Below are 27,885 nucleotides of genomic sequence, written 5' to 3'. Positions count from 1 at the left end.
ATAGAGTGAGCCATCATTGCTGTCACTATGAAAGTATGAAAGATTCAAACGCTTCACCAGGTTCTAAGCATAAGTTCTTTGAGGGATGGGACCAAGATTTAGGCTTCTTAGTGATGCCCAGAGTGGTTCTCCTGTCTCTACCAGAGCCTCCAACCTCAACCCCTTCCCTCCCTCGGCCACACCCTAGACGTCTCCTATTGTCCTGAGCTTCTCCTGTCTGCCCACAAGGCCATGTCTTTCATCATCTGTCACCACCTCTGGGAGACTCGGATGACTGCCTACCTAACAGCCTGACAGGCAGTTTCGCTTTCTGCCTAGCTAACAGAATTCTGATTTTCAGATATGGGCACCGATGTGCTCAGGGAAGGTGACCCTCCCCCAGCTCCAGAGCACAGCTTGGCCACGACAATCACAGCCACGCTTGCCTCCTTTTCCACTGATGGTTGAGCATGGACACATGACCATAGGGAACATAGGGAACTTCTGAGAAATTATGACTTTTGTTGTCTAGATAATCACTGGAAAGCAAGCCCTCTCCCTCCCTTTTTGTTTTAGATGTTAGCATGTGAAGGCATGTTGGAGCTCCAGTCACCCTGTGGCAGGACAGAAACCTAGAGAATCTTCAAGAAGCCAACCCAAAACTGTGGCTGTTTTGAACCATCCACCTCTAGACTTCTTAAGCAAACAGTCCCATAACCTAAACAATATTACTTACAACAGAGAGTACCCACCACTTGGCCTGGGAAGTCCCTCAAACTTTCTTCCTAGAGCAGCTCTACTTATCTCCGATTCAGAGCTCAACTAGTTTCCTTGGGAAGGCTTTGGTTGTCCCCAGATAGTTAAACACAGACTCTGTTATCTGCACATCTGCCTCTCCAACTAAACTGTGAAATTCTCAAAAGCAAACATTTTCACCCTTGGCAGAGGCCCTGCCATACACTGGGCACTTACTAAATGCTGAGTGAATGAATGAACCAACAAACAAACAGCAAAATAAGAAATCAAAGGATGAATATGCAGGACGCCTTCCATGCCTTGGATAAGCCTTGACAACTGACAGATGGAATATGGCACACAGGCTGTCTACATCCTACCAAAGACTTCCTTTAGGTGGTGGTGAGCAAAGGCTGAGACAGTACAATGAGCAGGTCCTATTTTTATCTGCCTGGAAGTCAGACATCTCATTGGAAACTATCCTCGTCCAATCCCCGGAAGCTGGGGTGGAGCTGTCTATCACAGTGGCACCTGAGCAAAGTACCCACTCTTATGGTGAAAACCCACTCCCTGTCCACGGAGATGGCTTGGCCCAGTTTTAGTCTAGTATATCGATAAGATCTACTGTTAGGATGGAGGAGATGGAAGAGGAGAAAGACATCCCCCCTACCCCTCCCACAAAGGAACAGATAAGCCTGAAGGTGCCAGTGCTTTTATCACTCCATATGAAGAAGGAGTCAACATGGGGGGTGGGGGTGGGGGGAAAGAGCTAAGATACATACGAGAGAGAGAAAAAGCCATGCCACCTTATGTGTGCCCGGGATCAAGTTATGCCTGCAGATGAAACCCTCAGCCTTTTCATTTATGTAACTCAATCAATTTCAATATGCTACTGCTGCTAAGTCGCTTCAGCTGTGTCTGACTCTTTGCAACCCCATGGACTGCAGCCCACCAGGCTCCTCCATCCATGAGATTTTCCAGGCAAGAGTACTGGAGTGGGGTGCCATCACCTTCTCCGCAATTTCAATATAGCATAAGGCAATTTTCAAGTGACTAAAACACAACCCAAAGAAAAGAATTCTGACAAATACAGTCAATAATGTTGAAAGCAAACTGTTACCATCTCTTCTACATTCAGGACCTGTGCGCTGTCACTTCTCAAAACCTGGCTTCTAGGATGGTGGTGGCAATTAAGATAGCCTGGAGGAGGCCTGCTGCTGCTGCTAAGTCACTTCAGTCGTGTCCGACTCTGTGCAACCCCATAGACGGAAGCCCACCAGGCTCCCCTGTCCCTGGGATTCTCCAGGCAAGAACACTGGAGTGGGTTGCCATTTCCTTCTCCAATGCATGAAAGTGAAAAGTGAAAGTGAAGTCGCTCAGTCGTGTCTGACTCTTCGAGACCCCATGGACTGCAGCCTACCAGGCTCCTCCGTTCATGGGATTTTCCAGGCAAGAGTACTGGAGTGGGGTGCCATTGCCTTCTCGGGGAACAAAACACACACCATCATCACTGCCTTTCCTCCTAAAGGAGGGTAATCTGAACCTCATCTGTTTCTCTTCTGTTCAGAAATGAATTTGAACCTCTGGGAGGCACAAAGTGTTACATTAACTAGATACAGAAAAAAAATGGAGAGAATTCTCATCAAGCAACCTACTATGGATTTTACAAATATCTTATAACTTAACTGTTGTGATGATTATAATACCCTTCTTACCTCTGAGCAAACAGAATCAGGGAAATTAAGTAACTTACTCGAGGCCATACAGCTAGTAACTAGAATTTAAATTCTATACTTTTTCCACTTTATCACTCTGATGGCCAGGGCCTGTGAGATGGAGCGCAGCCCTCCACCTTCACCCCAACACCGACAGCGCCCCAGGACACACAGACCTGGATGGACCCTGACAACCTCGGCCCCCTGCAGTCAGGGCAGCCTCGCATACCCAGTTTTCTGGAAGCCGCAGGTAGCTAACCCAGGTGTCTGTCGGATTCTCAACACCAGCGCCAGAAGTAAAGACCAGGGCAGAAGGAACAGTGACACCTGCGCGGGCCCGGGAAGCACCGCAGAGAGAGAGAGGCGGGAGCTCGCCCTGGGCTCCCCCCCGCCCAGCTCCGCGCTCTCCGCAGCAGCCGGCCCCCCTGCTCTCCCCACCAGCTCCCGGCAAACCCTGCCTCCGCGCCGCCTGGGCCGCTGAGAGACCCGCGCAGCCCGGATCATGTCCCCGCGCCCGGGTCCGGGGCAGATATTTGCAGCTGTTTGCCCCCAGGCAGCGACGCGACCCCGACCCCTCAGCTGTGCCGCGCCCCGGCGCCCCCACTCCCCAGCGGCGCCGGGCAGGGGCGCCCGCATTGCCCACCGCGGCCGCGCGGCCCCGCAGGGACCAGGCTGGGGGGCCCGCCGCCCCCAGCGCGGTGCGCCTGTCCCGCTCACCTGCACCGCCGCGCTCGCCGGGCCTCCGTGCGCCAGCCCGGGTCTCGGCTCTCAGATCCCAGTCAGCGCAGAGCGCACTCGCTGCGGGCCGGCCTTGGTGTGGCCGCGCAGGGAGGGACGGGGCGGGGTGCGGCTCCTCCCCGCCCCGAGCCACCTGGGGCGCCCGGGAAGGGGCGGGGCAGGGCCGGGACAGGTGGGCCCCGCCCGCTGCCCGCAGCCCGCAGCCCGGGACTCCTTCGAGATCCTCCGCGGGGTGGAAGCGGGGCCCCGGCGGCCCCGTAATAAGTGACACCTGGGACAGTTAGTGCTTGGGAGGGGCGGGGAGCCAGGACCCGGCTCACACACAGACCGTTTCCACACAGTCTGGCCCATTGGGGAAATGGATCACGGAGCGTGGGAGCCGGAACCCCTGAACAGGAAAAGGAGAGGCCAGTCCTTCTCTTTGTGGGCTGTAGAAATCAAGAACCGAGAGCCTCCGGGTTAAATTGATGGGGCCAAGGGCAAGTTCAGAACTGGAAAGCTCAGACAGGCCTTTTCTAATCGTTCTGCCCTCCCATCCGCACTTCAAATGATCCTTTTTAAAATAATGACTTTAAACTATAAATAAGGTCGTTCAGATAGTGATGTCCTCCCCACCTGGAGACTGTAAGCCCCAGGTGGGACAGCAAACTCTCCTGTCCTTGATGAATCATTAGAGGTGAACAAACCAAGGGCAGAGCAGGTGCTCAGTTAAGGGCTGATGAATAACTGAGGCGTGACCAGCCTCTTACTGGTCCCCCCAGGCCAGAGTCTGCTGGAGCGTCCCCCCTCCCACTTTGTCAGAGAGCCCAGAGTCAAGCTGCCTGGCTTCCAGACCACCCATCCTCTCTGTACTGCGTACCTCCCTCCCAGTGCCAGTCGAGAAGCTGACTTGTGGGAGGTCTGCAAAGGTCTTAGGGGCACCTTTGGAAAATCTTTACCTCCTGAAGATGTTACAGGCAGAGGAACTCGGACATACAATGCTGTCCTGCCAGCCCCACCCTGTTCAGGCACAGCCCAGAGTTTGGGCGACTGACCTGACATCCCACAGCTGATAGCAGAGCTGAGTGGGGGGACTTGTGGATGGGAAGTCTTGACCTTCTGCAGAAGTAGGGCTTGGGTTTGCTCTGAGTTCTCTAATCCATGGCCTTTCCCAGCTTTTCAAAGGTCAGGTGTGACCTGAGCCATTTGTATTTACTGAGGCCCTGACAGTTTCAAAAACAAAGACGTGTTAGAATAGGATAGAAAGAGTGTGGTATATTTCGTAAGTGTTTCATTGAACAAATGAATAGTCTTCTCACACACAGACACACAGGAGATGATGTGTGATGCTGCTACTAACATGTTAATTTCCAGACTCATTAAAGAAATCCATTTCAAGCCCACTACAGGAAACACTGTACAACTTTAAAGTTGTATAGAGACTATTCCTCCTTGTAACTATTTCTATATTCTTCAATGACTGCACATTAAACCTCAGAAGCCATAACTGGAGGCTCTTAAGATGAGGTCAAGGCCACCCCTCCCCTATTGTGTTGAACAATAGGCTCAACCCTCTTAAGGCCTGGACCCCATGTCCCTTCATCAGTGAGTCCTGCACAGATGGGTGTTTAAGATGTGGTATGGCCTGGCTGGCCACTTGGCACTGGGCAAGGCCAACCCAGAAAAAAGCCACAGAGGATGCCCCACCCAGTGTGCCCTCCTCCAGCTGCACTCCCTCCATGGTGGGTGGGGAGGCTGGTGTCCCTCCCGGGACTGTGACAGGGACAGCCTTGGGACAGCCACTGGCACTAGTAGGTGAGGCTGAACCCAGGAATCCCTCTGGGTCTCACCCACGTGACATGGACCCAGCCCTTCTTGCATGTTGGTTTCAGTCAGTGGAGTGTGTGATCCCCTGTGATTTAGGATCCTCCCACTCTGTGTGTGATCTTGGCTGGGCCAACCTGGTAGGTGATGCCACCTGGGCTAACCTGAGAATCATCAGGAAAGTAAATGCAAGTTGTGCTCTGATGTTCCTGTTCTCTCTCTCCCCGCTCTGGGCTTGTTGAGGAGCCCTAAGCATCTTCCTCAGTTATGCATTTCTCCTACTTGGGAAATGTGTATGCATGAAATCAGACACACTCTGTGCTTGAAGTCCTTTACTTGAAAGGGGTATCCAAAATATGATGGGCTGATACCATTGTGAGGTTAAAGGAAAGAATGTACATGAAGTACATGAGCACAGGGCCACACAAAGCACCTGCTCAGTAAATGGTGCTCAGCCTGGCAGTGCCAAGAGAGCCGGCTGATATCTGTTAGCTATTATAGTGCTGAAAATAAAGACCAAACCATTGATGGACTCCTGGAGAATCTATACTAAATTAATCCTTGCAAATAGCTGTGATCCCCAGGAGAAGGATATCCGAACTAGGAAATCTTCAGGTTCTTTTCCATCTCTAGATCTTTGATAGTATAATGGAAGAGAAGCTATCCAAAGAGGAAATAATTCCAATTTTCTGAACCTTGGAATATATTTACCTTCCTAATTTTTCCTACTTCTACATAGCACTCAGTATGTACATTAACATGGTACACCATTTTCTGTGCACATTTTTCAATGAAACAATGCATATAAAGTACCTAGGATAATTCCCAGCACATAATAACTGCTCGATTAATTACAACTAACACGGGAGAGGTGTTGAAGTGATCAGAATTACTAGGATCAGAAAGAACCATGGATTCAGGCAGGCAAATCTGAGAATCAGTTTATTAGGTAACCCAGAATTTTAAGTTCACTAGTTCTGGAATCAGACCATTTCGGTTAAAATCCAGTCATGGTTTATGAATCTCACTATGCTCCAGTTTCCTCATCTATAAAATGAAGATAATACTAGTATATCAGAGGAAGAAGCTGGAGACATGAAAAGAATAGCTAACCTTCATTGAGCAGCTACTCTGTGCTGGTCATGATGTTAGGTGCTTAGATTTTCTTTTCACAGTTGACTTCAGAGTGGGGATTCATCCAGGAATCACAAACCTTGAACCTGGACTCAGTATTCTATATCTTACAGTTTTTCCTTAAGAGAGCATCCACAACTGTCCTTATATTTGCAAATAAGCCTTGGGTCTCAAGACCAGTTAGGAATCAGTCTTCCAAACTTAGCCAGCGGTTTTAGGACTGGAAGACTTGTGAGCCCCCACAAAGGGCAGAGATCCTTGAGAAGGAGGTTCACCAGGAGGCCTGCTCAAGGTGCAAACCACTGCGCCCGAGAAGTCTGATTCAGGAGGGCCGACAGGTTGTGGGATAAGCAGTTAGGTGCTACTTACCAACCGGTGAGCCTAGGAAACTGATAGCATCCAACCTTCTCATCTCTCAGGTGAGAAGCAGCCCCAGGGATCAGCTCACTTGGAATCACCTTCCAGCCCACATCTGCCAATCAGCCAAGCCCTCACCCCACCCAAACCAAGGGAAAGACATGTTTCTCCCTGCACAACCCAGCTTTGCACAAGGAGCACTCAGCGAACAAAACAGCCTTCTTTCATGAGGAAAATAACATGTGCAGCTACCTGAGAGCTAGCTTGTTAAATCTTAAAGGAGCCTAAACCTGTCTTGCTAGGACACCCCCCTCCAGCACGCACATCCCTCAGTCCAGCCATCCCCCTCCACACACCCCCTCCACACAAGTCGTATCTAGCACTGCTATTTGAACAGCTGAGGCTATTCAGCTAACACTCCCAAGTGACATCCTACAAAAATGTCGATGTTTTGTCCCATATTCTAAAGCCACAGGCTAATAAGACCCTGAAACAGAGGACTTAGGTCTAGTGCCATTTTGGTGTGTGAGGCCCACAGGGGACATGCTTCTTTTGGGGCTAATCTTGGCAGGTGCTGAGTCTGAAGCAAGAACAGGGCGGGCAGCAGCTGCAGCAAGAGTGGCTATGTTTCAGGAATGCCCAAAAAGGTCAGCCCAAGAAGGATCAGACAAACCCCAGAATATTCTCATCCTGACCGGTGAGCTTCCCTCTGTGCTTACCAAGGGCAGCCAAGGATGCATACATGTCTTTGGGGTTTTGATGTTCACCAATCACAAAGTCCTGATGTAGCAAAAAGTTGAAATAACCTTCCGAAAGTGAGCTGAGCACACCTCTCAAATACAAGGCAAGCAGGAAAAATTTCTCACGTGGCTGGCTATGGCTGTGCCATTTCCCTGAGAAATGTACAAAGACGCAGCTGGCCCCTCAGGCCTGTGCTAGACCCTGAGGCTGGGCAGCAAGTCAGCTCTTCCATATCTGTCCCTTAGTATTGTCTTGTAACCTCTGGAGGACTGTGGATCAGTGTGAATCTGCTTGGCTGTCTAAAACGTTATCAGCTGGGGATGAGCTTGCCCTCTTTGGCTTTGTTTCAGAGACAGCACTGAAGCGTGGACCACAAATGCATGGGTCTGCTACAGAGTCGTTGCCTACAAAAATGCCCAGATGCCTTTGTCGTTGTATTTGTAAACCAAGCAAAGAGGATCTTGATTATTCTAAATTTACTGCTTACTTCTGAAATCAACACAAACATACTTATCTTTTTAATTTGCTAAATGAGGAACTAAAATACCAGTGTGGAGAAAATTCTTAGTGTAAAATCAGAATTCTAGTACCATGAACACACCAAGCAAAATCTGCTTCAGAACCTTTGCACTTACTGTTCCTTCTGTTTGGATTTGTCTCCAGATCTTTGCAAAGCTGCCTCCTTCCCTCATTCACGGAACTGTCCCCGACCACCCAAGCCACGTAGTATCACAGCACCCTTTTCTGTTTATAGCATTTAAATGTACCAAATCATTTTAGAAAGTGCTGTCCACTGGTTTATAATGTACCTCTAAGAAAATGAACATTTTGTGTCATATACCACCTCTCTCCAGCTCCGAAAACAATGCTGAGTACAAAGTAGGTGCTTAAATCTTAGCAGAAAACTTAACGAATGCTCATATTTTTGCAGCAGGCTCTGAGTACATCACACGGAGGTGGCAGCTGCTCCTGTATTTTGCTCCTACAAAGATGCTTCTGGGTTGTAGGCACTTAGCACTAGCTGTAATTGCTGGGAGTCTGAATAGACTTGACTCATGATCTAGCGTCAGGACATTGAGTGAGGCGTACTTACAGGAGTCCTCGGAACAGCCACCAGGCACAGAGATAGAAACTAGCCTCAAACCCCACTCACTGCAGTTCTCAGGAGGTTCTCTCCCCATGAAATAGCCTAAGAGTAGACTTTCCCCAAAAGAAAAAGAGGGTGGAGCAGTAGGAAAAGCAAGGACCCTAAACAGACAGCTCCAGTGAGATTCCATTTCACTGGTAGAATCCAATGATTCCCAGGATTTCACAGTCTTCTCTCCTGCTCAAAGTATCTGTGATGCTAGGTGAAGGCTTAGCTGGTGTCCAAGGAAAAAATGCCTTCACTTGGGAAGTATTTGCTAATAACTATTAAAAATAAGGCAACAGGCCCCTGATGGTGTCACTTATTCTAAAGTCCCATGTCACCAAACCAAAAATGGGACTTAATTTCAGTTTTGGCTCTCCCAGAAATGGAAGCTTAAATTAGGCAATAGGGAATCACCTGACCAGCATTCATTAGGTCATCTGCCTTACATGTCCCTGCCATCCCCTAAAGGAAAGTGACCTTGCAATAACCAACCTGCTTTTTGCCTCTCTGCTCCTGTTACCTTCTGCCAATAAAAGTCTTTCACTTTCTACATCTCCTTAGAGCTTCTTCTATCTGCTAGATTGGATGCTGCCTGGTTCATGAATCACAGAATAAAGCCAAAAAGATTTACCTTTTGAATTTTATTTCAATGTCACAACCCCATATATTTGAGTGGCATTTGTGTAAGATGCTTACATACAGTTTCTCACTGATGCTCACAACAAACTGAAGAACGGAGGACAGTGGGCTACAAAACTCCCTGATTCAGGTATGGAGATGAGGTTGTTGAGATGCTACACAGTTAAATGGGCTGACCACATCCCAGAGTGGTTCCCTGGGAAGTAGAGCCAGGTCCAGGTCCCAACTCCATCCTTCTTCCATGACTGACTAGCATCACTGCCAGATGGCCCATGCTTCAGGGGTATTTTGCTCAGAAGAGGGCATTGCAGGGTAGCGAGGACACCAGGGCTGCTGGTTGGGGTCTGGCTAGCAGGTAGCCAGATTGGCACTGGCTGAAGGAATTAGCATCGTGTGACCTAGACATACCTGCCTTGGGCCGGCCCTTCCCAACCCTGCAGGCGCCCAGGAGAGGCATCCTCAGACAGAAGCACGGGGAGTCTGTGACAAAACGGGGGTTTCAGGGGGACCCCACTACCGCTGTTCCTGCTCCTTTCTGTAGTTGGACGTGCATTTGCATGTGTGGTATGATTGGCATGTTTACTTTTCTAAAACTCAAAACACTAAAATGAGATCCTATTAATCATCATGACAGGGCTGGAGGTGAGGTACAGGGCAGCTATTATGAGCATGGGTCCCTGAGAGCCTTCTTCGAGGCTTCACACAGATCTATGGATGAGGGAACCCACCCAGGGCCCCCTCAGGCCTTCTGCTTGAGCTGGCTCAGCTGGGACAAGAGAACCCTGATCTTCTTTTAGCTTGAGAAGTCAAGGGATATAGGTCGTATATTTTTAAATGCAACCAGAGATAGCGTCCTAAAGAGAAAAAGAAGTCAACATGGGTAAGTGAAATTCTTACTACCTACAGTTTGAAAACCGTGACCCAAGTGACTGTTGCACTTCCAAGTGAGGCATCTCTGTTATTTCGATTGCCTAGTGGCTCAGTGATAAAGAAGCCACCTGCCAAGGTAGGAGATGTGGGTTAAATCCCTGAGTCAGGAAGATTCCCTGGAGAAGGAAACGGCACTCCACTCCAGGATTCCTGCCTGGGAAATCCCACGGACAGAAGAGCCTGGCGGGCTACAGTTCATGGGTTAGAAGAGTCAGACACAACTTAGTGACCAGACAACAACAACAATCCTTTCCTAGATGTTTTAGATTGCTTAAAGTAATTCAAATAATAGTAAGATCTCAGATTCCCATGAAAGGAGAAAGCACAGAAAGTTGCCAAATAAGAAAACTTTGTATAAGTTCTTTACAAAATGATTTCTGAGGCTGGTTGCTGATTTCCACTACACACACACACACACACACACACACACACACACAGAGCACTGTTCTGAGAGGCAGTATTACTTAGCTGTGGAGAGTACACTCCTTAGGATCAGTCCACCTGGATTGCAATCCTCGCTTGTCCTCCCAGCTGTGAGACCTTGGGCAAGTTAATTAACCTCTCTGTGCCCATGCCCTCCCCACTGGAGACAACGGTGCCTACCTTATGGGGTTATTAGGAGGATTAGATGGATTAATACATGTAAAGCACTTAAAACAGTATCTGGCACAGCACCAGGAGAGGCTCTCACCTTAATCCACTACCAACTGCAGCTTTCCAAGCGTAGTGAGGTTCTGGGACTGGCACACATTATTGGCAAGTTTGCCAATCTCCTTCATCTCAGGTATACATTCTGAAGGAGTAAAGTATCATTTTAGGACAATCTTTTGAAAAGCTGTCCTATAAGAATGATTTGCAGTCTGGTCATGGGTAGGGGTGAAGGTTTAGAGGGTCCCGGAAAGAGAGGTTCTTGTCAATTGGTAAAGAACCCACCTGCCAAATGCAGGAGATGCAAGAGATGTGGATTCAATCCCTGGGTTGGGAAGATCCCCTGGAGTAGGAAATGGCAACCCACTCCAGTATTCTCGCCTGGGAAATCCCATGGACAGGAAAGCATGGCGGGCTACAATCCATGGGGTTGCAAAGAGGCAGACACGACTGAGCACACACAGAAATAGAGGGGGCTTCAAACAGAACCTCCTTCAGCACTGGGGAAGCGAAGCAGGTGGAAGTTTCCAACCTTTGCATCCATGGTGCATTGTCAAGTAGAAAGACCCACAGGGGTTCCTGAGAGTCTTTTATGATTTTGAGCCCAACTAACCACACGGAAATCAGTGTTTGCTCTGGGGATTGGCTAAAGAACCACCAAACACCAAAGGGAAAGTAAAAATCCCATGGCTCAGGATGCCTTTTGTCAAGTGAGCCCACATTTTTTCTTCTGATATGTCATCTGAGAGATACCTCCCACTCCTGTTCAATTTACTATGTACATAAGACAAATCACAAGATGTAACCTGTCACAAATGCTGGAATTAAAGCTGCCAATACACACGTCACCAGTAATTGCCTCGGCAGATAGCTTCCGTTCCACATTCTCCCACAGACGCTCCAGCTCTGTAGCATTTCCAAGGCACAGCCTGAACACTGCTCAGAGCTCGATGGAACAGGAAACCTTGAGAATGGCTCGCGGGAGCCCAGGGAACAGATGGGGTTCATGCAGACCTACTGTATTGCAGAGCCGCTGGTCCTGGAACCTAGAGGTCGCCTCCCGTGGTACTGAAATGTGCTGTATAAATCAGGTCCTTTTGGGGGACTGCTTTCCCATCTAAAATAAATGGGCTTCAGCCTAAATATTAATCCACCATGTTTGAAGTTTTACTACTTAAGTTACCTTTAACAGTCTGGTAACTGCCTCTTCCAAGTTTTTTGGAGAATGACCAATTCAAGGAGATGGATAAGACATCATAAAAGCATATCATTTGCAGTGCCTTGAATTCTACTATAAAGCCTTTATTTGACATCCACCCTTCCACTTTCAATTGATAAAAGCAGTTTACTGTCTGGCTCTCAGGCAACATTAACCAAAGAACGAATGAGGGTTTTTACATACACAAGGCCACGCACGGCCACAGAAGGTCAGTGACCCAAAGTAGGGCAGTCTCCGTGCTGAGAGAGCAGATAGAAATAATCCTGTGTCCTGCCAGTTGTTATTCCCCAGTGGCTTCATACTCTGGCATCCTCTCACGAGATCTCAGAGCTGTACGTTAATAGAAATAGTAAGTTAGGGATGTCCCTGGTGGTCCAGTGGCTAAGACTCCATGTTCCCAGTGCAGGGGGCCCAGGTTCAACCCCTGGTTAGGGAACTAGATCCCTTAGACCACAACTAAAGATCTTCATGCTATAACTAAAATACCTCACATGCTGCAACTAAAGATTCCACCTGGGACTTCCCTTATGGTCCAGCGGCTAAGACTCCACGCTCCCAAAGCAGGGGACCTGAGTTTGATTCCCAGTGAGAGAATTAGATCCCACATGTGACAACTAAGACCCAGCACAGCCAAATAAACAAAACAGCAATAATCAGTAGGTTAAAACAGGAATCAAACACCCCAACAATTGTCAAAAGATGCCAATAACCTTTCAACATATGCAGAGCTCCAATGCATTAGTTGAAGAATGCCCATGAAGTAAAACATATTATTAGAACAAATCCTTTTTGTTCAAGAAGAAATTCAGAAATTCAGCTAATACATTGGTCTATCGCACTAACTCAATCATAGTTTTTAAAAAGTTAAGATACTTACTGACATCAGTGGCCGTCTTTTCAGTGCTGAAGAAACAAAGGTCAGGTTTTCTTGGATCCTCAATGAAGGAAAAATTTAAAAACAGACATTCAAGCAAAGCAAAAGACAAAGAGGTAAAGGTTGACTTTGCTCAGGCTTTGAATTTGAGCCCTGTTCCCTAAAATGAACTCCTTCGAGGCCAGAAAATGGCCCATCCTCACACTGGCATTGAGGACTGCAAGGAGAGTGCCATTAAGATGACTCAGATAAGAAAAAACAGACCAGCCAAAGTTTAATTCAATTTTATTTTCCACTTTTAGTATTTTTCAAATTATACAACATGCAGTTTGCCAGAGTATCCATAGATCTTCATTTTAGAACCTAGAAGATAACCAAAATTGTCCATGGGCCAGGGGAGGGTTACTTCCAGCTCTTTTGTTACATGTACTATATTACAGCATCATAACTCGATACAAACTGCCATTCTCCCCCTCACACCACCAAAACAAATTCATCCACAAGTTTTTTTTTTTTTTTTTTAATGAAAGCTACTGTACAAATACATAAAGCCCAGAGAACACACATCTGCAGTACACACAACATACTTTACAAACTAGACATGGATAATTCTACAGAATTGCCCTATTCCCCTTATATCCACACACAGTGAAAAATATTTAAACTGATGAACAGATTTGTAAATATGTAAGTAGACTTCACGGAATGGTGCTTCCTTCGGCTGTTACCTTGACCTTATTCAGGATTTTTTAAAAAGTCTAAGCTGTTAATGTTCAGTGAAGGCATTTTAGACTATGACGGTTCCCGTAGCTTGCTTAAGATATGCAGTGTGAGACAACTTAGAAATGAAATCTTACCCCAGTCCCCTACCTCCTACCCCCTGCCAACAAACAACTTCCCTACTGGGTCATAAAGGCAGAGTCTAAATGTTTTCTGCCCAGCTTAAAAAATACACTTCAAAAGGAGACTATTGAGAATTTTTATTTGCTTTCAGTTATTCCACCAGGAAAAAAGAAGTGATAATCTCCCCGTGAGTCTTGGAGATGGCTTAGTCTGGCCTTTGGACAGGAAAATCACTTCCCCCCATGAAAGTAGGGCTTCAAAAACTCTCTAGATGGATGCTACATTCTAGACAGTCCTTTTTACTTCATTTATCCCAATATTTCTACAAATTCTAATTTTCTTAATCATATAATACTATTTCCTTTAAAGTCTTAATCCACACTTATTGTTTTCCCTACTATCTGCCATTCCACAAGGCAAATTGTACAGCATTGGAAGAGATGATGCATTTATACAGAATTCTCCAGTAACTGACAAAAACCTACTTGGCATTAATATATTTTTGTCTCCAACCATAAATGTTGATATCTCAAACAGCATTCCTCTGATTCAACAATCCACCATCCTGCAGGGAGAGATTATCTGTAGAAATCATCTGGTTATTCCCTTTTAGCATCAAAGAGTAAACTTTCAAGAATTAGCTTGAAATATAAAATTATTCATAGAGGAGAAACACACACACACATACATACACACTCTAGCAAAAAGCAGCATACAACCAAAAAATATCATCATAGGCTCAGCCATTCACAAACGTAGTTTTCACATCTGGAGTACAAATGTAAAGAATGGTAGTCTAAGAAAGTGAAAATTGCATAAATGTGGCTTTTAACAAAAGTGATTCTATAAAGTATATCATCCTGATATTACCTTATTAAGCAAAGTAACATTTAGGGATTCATTTGATTATACTGCATAATCCATTCCAATGATCTGCCTTTTAGTCACAGGGTAGGAAAGTTAGTTTAGAGGTCCTGAAAGACTGAAGCTAGGTGAACTGACTGGCTGATCAGCAACTAGCAGAATCATCTTTAAGAGACATCAAAGCCAACTTTCTCTATGAATAAAAGTGAACTGAATTTCGTGAATCCCTGACAGAGGTCAAGAAATATGGAACTACAAGTGAATGTTTCTTTTAGAAACATGAACAGGTCAAAGACCCCTTTAGAATTAGAAAGGGGGTGACCAGGGAAAAATGACTTTGTAAAGAATCTAAAATAATCTATTACCAAGAAAACCCAAAAGGAAGAATTCCTCACCTTTGTTCAATTTCCAAACACAGAGTTATACAGTTGCATAAGACAGCATAACCACAACAGTGGTTATGATAGTTTATTAACTGGCAATCCTCTTAAGGACCAATTTTAGCTTCTAAAATCAGAGGCAACCATATTAACAGCAAGGTTATAATCTATGGCATATGTTATTTATTATCTGATAAGGTTTGTCAAACCTGCTCTACAAGGATCTTTCTGTCAGACGGCAAATAGCACTGGAGCACTATCAACAATGTTAAAAAAAATCAAACAAGAAGCTTTAAAAATGTAAATGAATGCAAACCTGTCATTCTTATGAAATAAATACTTCAGTGGAATTCACCCTCTTCTCTTGCCTTACTACCTGCCCCTCAAAACAAAACACACATAAAGTGCAACATTTAACAAATAAATTAAGTCAAAGCAGCTTTTCTTGGTTAGAGAAATTTTACACAAGAAGTTTGGAAATCAATTCGCTTTTTAGTGCTTTTTATACACATGCATGAGCGCACACACACACGAACTATCTCCCACCCACCAGCAATGAGAAAGCACCATGTCTCTCCTGGCATAATTTCATTCCAATGGTGAAAACAGCAGGGATAGAACCAGCTCACTCATCCCAGGTCGGCACAAGCATAGGATGAGTTCTTTCAATGAGATGGGTTTGGTCATCGTTGACTTAACCCTCAGATTTACCCAAACAAGTAGCAGCACATGAGACTAACTGAAGTGAATCCTTGTCAGTTTCCCTGGAAACTTTACTACTTGGACATTGATCATTTTAATATGCACAACTAGAAATAAAAGTTGAATCAGCTTTAGAGTCATGTATTTGAATGAAACGACAGCTGAACTGAAAAATCCACCCACTGATTTCTTCAAATTCTGCCTAAGAGAAACCTATCTATTTGCTGCCAAAGAGAGAACTCACCTCAACAGTCAGTAAGGATGGATTAATACAACAACATTCATAGGCACAAAAATATGTCACTTTCCCTCTAGGGCTTCTTTTTAAACTGCTGGAACGATCCTGGATTTCATCAGCAGTATCCCCACCAAGCTTACGATGGTTCCCTAGAGAAGAGGCCATCCCCTAAGCGAGCTCCTGTGTTCAGGGAGGAGGAAGTGAGGAGGGAGGCAGCCCCATTTTCACTCATCCAACTTTGCAGTATTTTCAACACATCTGAAGGAATGATGTTTTACCTGGGCTGGCTGAGACTAGTCACTGCAGGTTCAGTAACAAGCAGCTCAGAGGTGAATGCTATGACTTTTTGCATTTACACAGATGTGTCTGAATGAACCCTGTCTACATTGCTACTGTGAGATTGTTTTTCTGCCTTGAACAAATATGTTTTGCATTTTAAAGGGTGCCATACTAAAAGGTGTATTTTACAGATCCAAAGATGTGACCAGGGTATTCAAAATGCATCTTTGGGGTGACTTGTTTTGGAAAAGTGTTCAGAATGAAAAATTTAAACCCTATAGCAACATTTTTGTGTTCCCTAAAAATATAAAGTAATGTGTTTATTTTACAGGAAACCAGACAGTTGTGGTGGTGGAGCAGGAGTCCCCACCTCCACGGCACTTGGTTGTTCCCCCTCAGGGAGTGGTGTTTGCTGGGGCATGGCTGCCGAGAAACGAGTCTCCAAGAACCACCCAGGGACCACCCAGTGCCCCAGGCCCAAGGCCAGAGCAACGGGTCCCAGGAGTAAGTGGGTCTTCTGTCAGCGTTCCCTTCAGATTTCTTGAGAAAAGTCCAAGCACGCATCTGTACACAGAAACTCTATACAGCTCAAATATCTGAAACTGGTGTACTGCAGATGGCTGGGGTAAGCAAGTGTAAAAGAAAATGGAAAGTGTAGAAGGGAGAAAAATAACGGAACTGGTGATTAATGTAGTCCTTGACATGCTACGTGGAGAGTCATATCTGTTGAAAGAGAATCAAAGAGAGAAAGAACATAGGAGTTAGAGAACACAATAGAAATTCACTCCTTAGGGGGAAAAAAAGTTTTAATTTTAGATATTTAGACCAGAGCTGTCCCAACAGAAATACCATGTGAGCCACACATTTAATTTTATTAATAAATGTTCAGGTGGCCACATAAGTAATTATTAGAGATTGAGATGTTTTACATTAAAATGTTACTACTGAGATAGTTCACAGTCTTTTTTGCCAGTGTTTGTCAACTGGTGTGTTTTTGCACTTTCCATACATCTTAGGGTGGACTTGGCCACAAGTCAAGTGCTCAGAAGTCACCTGTGTGCTGAGCAGTGAGCCTACTGGACAGCACAGCCTCCTACTTCGTGCTTTTGCTCCAAGACAATAGTCTCTTCCCTAATGACTCAGGTGCTAAAGAATCTGCCTACAGTGTGGAAGACCCAGGTTCAATCCCTGGGTTGGGAAGATCGTCTGGAGAAGGGAATGCGCTACCCGCTCCAGTATTCTTGCCTAGAGAATTTCATGGATAGAGGAGCCTGGTGGGCTACAGTCTACGGGGTTACAAAGAGTTGGACATGATTGAGGGACTAACACTTTCACTTTCACTTTTCACAGTGTCTTCCAAAAGTCAGTGCCTATTGAAATGACAGATATTTGGAGAAACAGAATTCATTTTCTCATCCTTGGGGGAACTCAAACACCAATTCTCACTTGCCAGCACTTGAAGACATCCAGGCAGGTCAGACAAAGCCCCCCAAGCCAAGCTCTCTCAAGGCAGAGACTCCCAGTCCTGAAAGGCACTGTTTTGTCTCCCCAGGGTGATGAAGTTACGCAGTAGGCCCTCTCTGATGTCACTCCACGTCCCACCAGATGTTCATCTGATCACTGTCAAGTCTCCAGGATGAAATGTGACCAGTTCTGACTCAGAGGCCAGCCATTCGTCAGCCTTCGGACCAACTCCAGTGAACTCTACTTTCAGCAAGAAACAAAAGTCTCAACCTCCTCACACCAGCTGGAAGCCCCGGTCTGTCTGGGGTCCTGCCTGTGGGTTTTGTGCAGAGATCATGGTGCTTGTGGGGTGGGGAGTGGGTGACAGGAGAGCTTAGTACAGCCTCATCCTTAAGGAATACATGGGAAGTGCCAGGCACAGGAAATGTGACAGTCACTAAGAAAAACCCAACTGCTCTTTTGATTGTAAAAACTTCATGTAGATACATAATGGAATGCTACTTGGCCATCAACAAGAATGAAGTTTTGTCATTTGCAACAACATGGATGATGGACTGGGAGGGCATTATTAAGTCAAGTAAGTCGGACAGAAAGACAAACACTGTATGCTATCACTTATACGTGGAGTCTAAAAAACAGAAACTAGTGAACACAACAGAAAAGAAACACATGCACAGATATAGAGAACAAATGAGCAATTGTCAGTGGAGGGAGGGAAGGGGCAGGGGCAAGACAGAAGGAGGGGATTAAGAGGGACAAATCACCATGCAAAAAATAAGTAAGCTACAAGGATATACTGCAAAGCACAGGAAATAATAGCCAGTATTTTATAACAACAATAAATGGAGTACAATCTATAAAAATTTTAAATCACTATGTTGAACACCTGAAACTAATATAAGATCATAAAGCAATTATACCTAAAAAAAAAAAAAAAAAAGAGGGGACTTCAAGTGGACACACATCTGTTTTTGCCCCGAGGAGCCTTACATTCAAACTTGGTGCTCAACTGTGATCAATATCTCAGCTTCCTACTACAACGCTCTCTCCCTAATTTTTTTGTCTTCACTCTCCTGATTTATGTGTTATAATATTGTAAGCAACCTCACATATTTTGTATAAATAAGTAGGATATAAATTATAAATAAATGGGGAAAAAATCAGAGTGTGGAAAAGGGATTTTAAAAGTAGATAAGAGCAAAGTAGGTGGTGGGGGAAAGGGAACAAGGAATACAAATTGAGTAGAAAAAAAGAGAACACATTCCTTTTTAGAATATTACCTCTTCTCCCACTCAAAAAATAAATAGTCAGGGAGATCATACAATAACTACCATTTCTTGTTCCCAATAGTGCAATTGCTCACAATTACAAAGCTGCTGCATTAAAAATATAAAGCCATCTTATATTCCCGTCATTTTTAGAAGTCAGATAGAGGGAAAGAGATCTGTTTTTGGAAAGAGCATCTTTACCAGAGGAGACTCTCTGGTAAGACTGTGTGCTTTATTAGCACCAGAAATGAAAACCCTAAAAGCATAATCATAGTTGTCATTTAAATCTATTTTGAGCTGAAAACCAATAGGCTCAAGAATGCTTTCTAAATAGTACCTTTGAAATGCCCATTTCACTTTCCTTACAGGTTCATTTTTCCAAGTGATCTCAGAATCATTCATGGTTCACTCTGGTCAGATGAGGCTGCTGTCCTGCATGCCTGCAGGAGAGACTGAGCACATACTTTACATGTAGGATTATGGCTTAACGTGATGACTGCAGCCTACCCGTGTTGACAGAGCTGAGCGTTAGACACACAGACTCTACGGGGCGGCCCCAATAACTCCAGCGGACCATGAAGCGACACAATTTCCATAGAAGGCCTTTCACTCAAATCCCCCAGCTCCCTTCAATGTGCAAGCTGCTGCACGTTTTGGCTAACAGTCTGGAAGAAACGGGGGTTCGCAAAGGAGGCCCAACCTGCTTAGTTTAACCGCCTCTAGGAGATAGAGAGGGAACTGAAATTGTGAGGGGTTCTGAAAGGAAACACAGCAACTCTACCAAGAAAACGCCCTTTATTACTTAGAGGTACACCTTTTTCATCCTGAGTTAAAGATCTTCATGGGCATGTATGCCAAAGTAGTCTTTTCCCCAGGTCCAAGGATGGACTTGGATACTCCCATCCATCCCCTAACTATCTGGATGTTCACCTCCTCTGACAAACTCCAGGGAGAAGACAGATATAACATATAGAGGCCAGTGGGTTAGCCCCCCAAAAAACCATTTCTGACTTCTGAACAGAGACTGGCCATCCAGACAAGCTTGGTGAACCTTGAGAACCCGGCACTGTTGACCCTCCTTAGATGGTTCAGAGGAGCCACTCACTCACCTAAAAGCATACTGGCCCAAGCATCCTGCTGCTGGACTGTCTGTGGGCCTCTGCATCACTGGGGATAGTAACTCAGAGCGGCAACGTGTGACCAGATTGAGCAAGAAATAAAATCACCTTCCTTTAGAGGAGGTGGGGAAGGTTGAAGAAAGAAACTAATTATATATGGGTTTTGCAAGAAGCCGTTAGAGACTTCCCCCCACCAACTTTGGCTTTTGCAATTGCTTGCAATGGATTTATGCTTAATCCAAATAATACATAGTTTTATCTTTCCTTTTGCCTTTCTACAATTCAGTCCCCACATTGTAAGAATTACCAGTTGTATCAGATGTACCACTGCTGAATAGAACCAAATTTGTCCCACGGGGGCACTCGTGCAACCTGCTGTTGAGGGAGAGTTTTATTTGCTCTGAATTCGTAACTCTGAGAAGCGTACCACTGAGGAGAGTCAAGTCCAGTGACTGTGCTGGAGATGAAGGAAGGAATTCTTTCCCTCAGCTCCTCCATGATCCCCCCCTTGGAAGGCACAATGCTAGTTTCAAAGTCCCAGGTTACACCAGTGCTGTCTGCAGTCACTTCTTTCCTTTCTCCCCCAGGTCCTGCTTCACCTACTCCTTTTAGGCCTGTCCCCACGCCCATAACGTTCATGGTCTAATTTGTCAGGGTCTAATTTTTTCCAGATACTCTATTGACTTTTCACTCTACTTTCACATGATCTCATTTAATTCCCAGCACAAGCCCGTGATAAAGGTACTCTGGTCGTAATTTCACGCCATGGATTTTTTAGCTGTTAAACGGACAGGAACCTTGTCTGGAGGGACAAGGCTGGATTTGCTTCATATATTTCAACTGAAACAACCCAACTGCAGCAGACAGAAGGCCTGCAGGAGATGTGAGAAACCAACTGTTGTCTTTTAAGCTTAGTAAGAGATCTGCAAAAAACTGTAAAAACAAAACAAAACAAAACCCAGTGCCATTCTAAGTTTTTGTTTTGGAAATTTATTACTTTTCATTAAAAATGGCATTTTATACTACCAATCAGCAGATACAACTCAGAAATATTAATATAAAAGCTCTTTGAGTTCACCAAGCTTTTTAGGAGTGTCAAAGGTCCTAAGGTCAGGAACCTTGAGAACTGCTGCAGAGCAGATCAGAGCTCTCAGACCAGGATCCCCCACTAACAAGTTGTCCAGATCTTGACGGGTCACTCTGCCTCTCTGCAGGATGTCGAATGAAGCGGGATGCAGGGCTCACTGGGGACTATCACAACGCTGTAAATCAGCTATGAAAAGTGCCAGTCACTAGGTCATGTCCAATTCTTTGCGACCCCATAGACCATATCCCATCAGGTTCCTCTGTTCGTGGGATTCTCCCGGCAAGAATACTGGAGTAGGCAGCCATTCTCTTCTCCAGGGGATATTCTGGGACCAGGGATCAAACCCAGCTCTCCTGCATTGTAATCAGATACTTTTATCATCTGAGCCACCAGGAAAGCAACTATATACTCCAATATAAAATAAAAACTAAATTAAAAAATAAATAAAACACTTAGAAACTTTTATAAAAAGAAGAAAGAGAAAGAAAAACAATTAACAAATAAACTCACAATAAGATCCTGAAGTAGTAAAACCAGAAAGAGGTAGCACTACTCTGCAACGACTGTCAGTGATCCAGGGAATGTCACATAAATCAGAGACCCAGGGGTCAGGACAGACTCCTGAGCTCTTCAATGGCTTTCTGTAGTTACATTCATCTGGGTGACCCTGCTATAAACTGCAGAAGTGCTTTTCCAGAGCTGTTTTCTTTATGCCTCAAAACATGAAATCACAGTGGTTAATAAAAAAAAGCATCCTCAAATGCACTTCAAGAGCCCAGTTAGTGCCTTCTGGCTCTACCACCACGATTTTGCCTAATATTTTATCAAAGTGTATCAAAACTTTATTAAATAGGATATAATTTCTAGACCTGATATATATATATATATATATATAGTTTTTAATATGTGTACAGTTCAGTTCAGTTGCTCAGTCATGTCCGACTCTTTGTGACCCCATGAATTGCAGCATGCCAGGCCTCCCTGTCCATCACCAACTCCCAGAGTTCACTCAAACTCATGTCCATCGATGAGTGATGCCATCCAGCCATCTCATCCTGTCGTCCCCTTCTCCTCTTGTCCCCAATTCCTCCCAGCATCAGAGTCTTTTCCAATGAGTCAACTCTTAGCATGAGGTGGCCAAAGTATTGGAGTTTCAGCTTTAGCATCAGTCCTTCCAAAGAAATTCCAGGGCTGATCTCCTTCAGAATGGACTGGTTGGATCTCCTTGCAGTCCAAGGGACTCTCAAGAGTCTTCTCCAACACCACACTTCAAAAGCATCAATTCTTCGGCACTCAGCTTTCTTCACAGTCCAACTCTCACATCCATACATGACCACTGGAAAAACCATAGCCTTGACTAGACGGACCTTTGTTGGCAAAGTAATGTCTCTGCTTTTGAATATGCTACCTAGGTTGGTCATAACTTTCCTTCCAAGGAGTAAACGTCTTTTAATTTCATGGCTGCAATCATCATCTGCAGTGATTTTGGAGCCCAGAAAAATAAAGTCTGACACTGTTTCTACTGTTTCCCCATCTATTTCCCATGAAGTGATGGGACCAGATGTCATGATCTTCGTTTTCTGAATGTTGAGCTTTAAGCCAACTTTTTCACTCTCCTCTTTCACTTTCATCAACAGGCTTTTTAGTTCCTCCTCACTTTCTGCCATAAGGATGGTGTCATCTGCATATCTGAGGTTATTGTTATTTCTCCCAGCAATCTTGATTCCAGCTTGTGCTTCTTCCAGTCCAGCGTTTCTCATGATGTACTCTGCGTGTAAGTTAAATAAGCAGGGTGACAATATACAGCCTTGACATATTCCTTTTCCTATTTGGAACCAGTCTGTTGTTCCATGTCCACTTCTAACTGTTGCTTCCTGACCTGTATAGAAATCTGTATAGATTTCTCAAGAGGCATGTCAGGTGATCTGGTATTCCTGAGTCTTTCAGAATTTTCCACAGTTTATTGTGATCCACACAGTCAAAGGCTTTGGTATAGTCAATAAAGCAGAAATAGATGTTTTTCTGGAACTCTCTTCCTTTTTCGATGACCCAGTGGATGTTGGCAATTTTATCTCTGGTTCCTTTGCCTTTTCTACAACCAGCTTGAACATCTGGAAGTTCACGGTTCACATATTGCTGAAGCCTGGCTTGGAGAATTTTAAGCATTACTTTACTAGCGTGTAAGATGAGTGCAATTGTGTGGTAGTTTGAGCATTCTTCAGCATGGCCTTTCTTTGGGAATGAGAACTGACCTTTTCCAGTCCTGTGGCGACTGCTGAGTTTTCCAAATTTGCTGGCATATTGAGTGCAGCACTTTCACAGCATCATAATGACAGTGCGCCAGGCTACGACGGCACCAGAGCGGCCTAGAGGAGCTACCCCACGCCCGAGGTCAGGGACAGCGGCCGGAAGGAGGTACCCCATGTCCAAGGAGCAGTGGCTGCGCAGGCACAGGAGGGCCGAGAGGAGCTACTCCATGTTCAAGGTCAGGAGGGGTGGCGGTGAGGAGATACCCCTCATCCAAGGTAAGGAGCAGCGGCTGTGCTTTGCTGGAGCAGCCGTGAAGAGATACCCCACGTCCAAGGTAAGAGAAACCCAAGTAAGATGGCAGGTGTTGCAAGAGGGCATCAGAGGGCAGACACTGAAACCATAATCACAGAAGACTAGTCAATCTAATCACACTAGGACCACAGCCTTGTCTAACTCAATGAAACTAAGCCATGCCGTATGGGGCCACCCAAGATGGGCGGGTCATGGTCTGACAGAATGTGGTCCACTGGAGAAGGGAATGGCAAACCACTTCAATATTCTTGCCTTGAGAACCCCATGAACAGTAGGAAATATGTACAGTCCTCAAAATAACAGTGTTCAGCTACATCAACACTGAAAGGCACCTGAGGTCTTTGGTTCATTTTCACTATATTTTCAACTGTATGCTTTCCTTGTCATGAAAATCTGAAGCATTGATATACGCATCTTCTAGATTATCTAGCTGACTACCTTGTAACCAACTTCAGCCCCACACCTGCTTTATGCCAAAACCAAGTTGGTGCTTCTTGTCACAGCTTTTATCATCTTCAGGTAAAATCCAGACAATGGGAAGATGAGGCATTCCAGCCATGAAAAGACAGAATGACTTGAAAGCAAGGGGTGATCCTGCAGTGATTTTTAACAGAAAAAGAGGGTGAAAGAACTGTCATGTCTTGACACACATGATGAACTCCACCGAATGCAATACATACTACAGTCACGTTGCTCTTTATTTTCAGCAGAAGACTGTCATTGTTAAGTTAGTAAAGCTTAGTAAAGGTTGGTGGTTTGGATTTTCGACTTTTTAAATCTACTTTGTAAATCTTTTTCAACTTGATAGTTGTGGAACATCTACCAGTTTAAGGAGTGAACACTTTTTTTTAATTTGCACTATAATACATAAATAATAGATAAAATTAAAAACTAATAAATTTAAATTAACTACAGGAATCTGTGAGAATTTTATTTCCTTAAAAGTACTCTATTTACTACTCAAGTTTGAGAAATAAGAGAGGAAAAGCAAAAAACCATGGATTCTGCCTCAAAAAGCCTTTCAGAAAAAGGCCGAGCTTTCAGTAATGCCCCACTTGTGCCATCTGGTGGATATACTGGAACCAGTGCACACTGCACAGCAAAGGAAGCAATCCCAGCTCCAGGGCCCTGGGTACCAGGCAGCTGGACAACTACTGAAACGGTGTCTACCTTAATTAAACGCAGGGCCTGGAATAAGCACTCAGCACTACCCAAGAGGCCTATTTCATACCTCTCTTCAGCCTGCAACCCCATGTCCCCCAACCCTCTCAGCAGATGACTTGACTTACTTGCACAGGAAAACAAGCACTAATACGAGCTCTGTTTTCACCTTCCTGCATGCCCCATTTACCAGAACTTTCTATTCTGCCTTGGGTACAGCGTTGCCTTCGTTTATGTTCAGATCAAAGCCTCTCACAGGAAGCCAATACTCTCTACTGTAATTCTTCCGGCTGCAAAGTTATCAATTTCCCTTCTGAGTTGGGTTATTACCATCACTGTATAAATAAGCTGTAATAGCTGCCATCTTAAAAAAGAAAAGCAGGGATTTCCCTGGTCCAGTGGTTAAGAGTCCACACATCCATTGCTGGGGGCACACAGGTTCGATGCCTGGTCAGGGAGCTAAGATCCCACATGCTGTGGAGTTCGGCCAAAAAAAATTGAAAAAAAAAACGCAAACCCTATCTTAATCTCACATCCCTCCATTTCTCTGCTGCTTCAAACAAAACTCCAAGCCGCAAGCAGGTACTGACTCTGTTTCCCCACCCCCACACTCTGCTCCATGCTGCCCCCTTAGTGCTAAAACTGAGGTTTCTGCCCTCGGGCCTCCAACAACCATCAGTCTCTGTGGTTATCTCCCTGGAGCTCTGAGCAGCCTTCAGCAAAGCTGACCACCTCCCCTTAGGAGCCCGGGCCTCACTCTGCCTCCCTGAACCTAACATTCTCCTCCTCAGGCCCCTTTATCGCTGCTACCTCCTTTTTCTGCCCTTTCCATTGGCCAGTCCCCAGATCTGGTCAAACCTTCCTCACTCTCTGCCTCTGTCCACCCTTTCTCCAGGTGACCTCCTGGACATGTGGTCTTAAACACAATCCACAGACCATAACTCTCTATGACCTCAGACCTGACCTCTCGCCTGAGCTTGCAGGTTTCTGCCTACTCAGCATACCTGCATGATGGTGAGCTAGGCTGAGTTGTCTCAGAGGAATCTCACAATCCACCAAGCTCTCTTTTCCATAAAACCTGCATTGCCCAATTTTCCCAGTCATTGCTAAAAGGTACCAATATTTACCCGGTTGCTAGGGCCCCAGCCCAGAGACCACCTTTGATTCCCACCTACCCCTCCTCCTCACCCTCCCACCCTCAGCTCTCTAACACAGGCCAACTCTGACCACTTGCTACCGCCACCTAGCTCAGGGCTACTCCCCCGACACCCGCCCAAGTGGACATCCGCAATAATACCCCCAGGGGAGTCCCCTGCACTTACTCTCACCCCACCCCTATCCTTCTTCCAAAGTCCAGCTCTCGCAGACCTTTCCTAGTCATGAACCCGTCCCATCACTCCCAGGCCCAAAGGCCCCAGTGAACCCCAGGCTTAGCTTACACTCTAAACTGCTCATCTCAGTCTCAATTTATCTGGTTCCATCTCCCTCCCCAAATTACGATACTCTCCCCTGTTCTGTGCTCCAGCCTTATCAGCCTTCCTGTGGTTCCTCAAACGTGCCGCAATCTGGACCCACCTTCCAGCGAGTGTCTGTGCACATATCACCATGGGGCTGGCATGTCTCATCATTTAGTTCTCAGCTCAAAAGTCACCCCCTCTCCTAAATAAGTGTCCCTAATCTTTATTTCATTAAGCTGTTCTTATTTTCTTCAGAACACTGACCACTATTTGCAGTTACCTTCTTTATCTGCTATCTCTCCCCTACAAGCATGTCAGTACACAAGAACAGAGCCTTTGTCTCTCTACTGTTAAACCAAGTACAGAGCAAGTATAAAATGCCTGATCCCATTTGGCAGATAAAGAAATTGAGGCTAAAAGAAGTCAAGCAACTTGCCCAATGTCACAAAAGAACAGAGCCAAGGTCAGGGCTGGAACCCACATGTGGCCAATTCCATCCCCCGTGTCCTCAGTCTGCTGCACCATGCTGCCCCATGTCTGGTTTTGGTGCTTGAAAAAGATGGTCCCCATCCTGCTGAAGCAGCCCTGGCCCCCAGATTTTAATATGAGATCAAAGCTGGCACCCTGGCCCCCAGATTTTAATATGAGATCAAAGCTGGCACTGTCCTGGGTTCTTTTGATTTCCACACGTTGGCCTCTTCGGTGGCTCTGAAACTCTGAGCATAAACCCAGAGATGCATTGTGACTATATTCTCTGCATCCTGAAATGAAACGGAAAGAAATCCCAAAGGGACCCAGATGCTGCCTGAATATGAAGGTGCCATTCTGGCTCCAACAGGAGGGCTGGGAAGATCAGCAGCTGAGACCGTTGCTACAGGACAGACACACTTCAGAACAAGCATCCAAAGAGCAGAAAGTGTCAGTCGTTCAGTCGTGTCCAACTCTCTGTGACTCCATAGACTATAGCCCACCAGACTCCTCTGTCCATGGGATTCTCCAGGCAAGAATACTGGAGTGGGTAGCCATTCCCTTCTCCAGGGGATCTTCCTGACCTTCGGATAGAACCCGCATCTCTTGCATTGCAGGCGGATTCTTTACCTGCAATGCCACCAGGAAAACCCAAAAAAGATCATCTCAAAAAGGCTTTGATCCACTTAATAAATGAATTCCATATGTCTATTTTTTTAAGCCATGCTGTGAGGCTTGCAGGATCTCAGTTCCCCAAAGACTAAACCCAGGCACTCAGCAGAGAGTGAGCAGAGTCCTAGCCACTGGATCGCCAGGGAATTTCCTCCAATTATTTTTTTAAATAAGCTTATTTTTAATCAGCATTTCCTCAGTTCCAATTATAATTCCCTACTCCATTGGTTATCATCCTTTTTTTTTTCAACTCCACTAACCAATGCCCAATTATTTTCATAAAAATAGTCAATGTTGTTGTTTATAATATTGGGATAAATACACGCTAGTATATTTTAAACCCCTTATATCTGGTCACAGCACCAAACAGAATACTCAGACATCAGCCTTCTCCACTTAGTGCTTATAATCTATTGCTACAGAGACTAAAAACTGTTTTGCAACAACTATGAGAATTAGAAGATAACATAAACCAGCATACATTAACCACCCACCTTGTGCCAAACTTGCACTGCTCACCTCTCCCACAGCTGCCATTTTGTTGAGCACTCGTTATGTGCCAAGCCGCTCAGAAGCATGACCTCATTTAGCCCTCAAATCACTGCAGTGCCCAGGGAAAGGACTCTCCCCATCTCACAGATGACAAGACTGACTCTGGATTAAGAACGCGAAAGGCCT

General features: G+C 45.3%; 2 protein-coding genes across 4 annotated transcripts in view; both read right to left on the bottom strand.

Annotated features, from left to right (window-relative positions):
• LYPD6B (LY6/PLAUR domain containing 6B) overlaps positions 1-3,266 on the bottom strand; it is a 240,612-nt gene extending 237,346 nt beyond the window's left edge. The window contains exon 1 of one of the 2 annotated variants that reach the window (XM_070380740.1): positions 3,147-3,266. The gene's annotated coding sequence lies outside the window, so the exon portion shown is untranslated. The remainder of the gene's footprint in view (positions 1-3,146) is intronic. The other variant, XM_070380746.1, reaches the window with a different exon arrangement.
• Positions 3,267-12,940: 9,674 nt separating this feature from the next.
• KIF5C (kinesin family member 5C) overlaps positions 12,941-27,885 on the bottom strand; it is a 159,845-nt gene continuing 144,900 nt past the window's right edge. The window contains exon 26 of one of the 2 annotated variants that reach the window (XM_070390183.1): positions 12,941-21,240. The gene's annotated coding sequence lies outside the window, so the exon portion shown is untranslated. The remainder of the gene's footprint in view (positions 21,241-27,885) is intronic. The other variant, XM_070390175.1, reaches the window with a different exon arrangement.

The sequence above is a fragment of the Bos mutus genome, chromosome 2 (genome assembly GCF_027580195.1).
Source record: "Bos mutus isolate GX-2022 chromosome 2, NWIPB_WYAK_1.1, whole genome shotgun sequence".
Taxonomy (NCBI): Eukaryota; Metazoa; Chordata; class Mammalia; order Artiodactyla; family Bovidae; genus Bos; species Bos mutus.
Note: the sequence above shows the minus strand (reverse complement) of the source record. Positions and strands in the feature narration are given on the sequence as shown.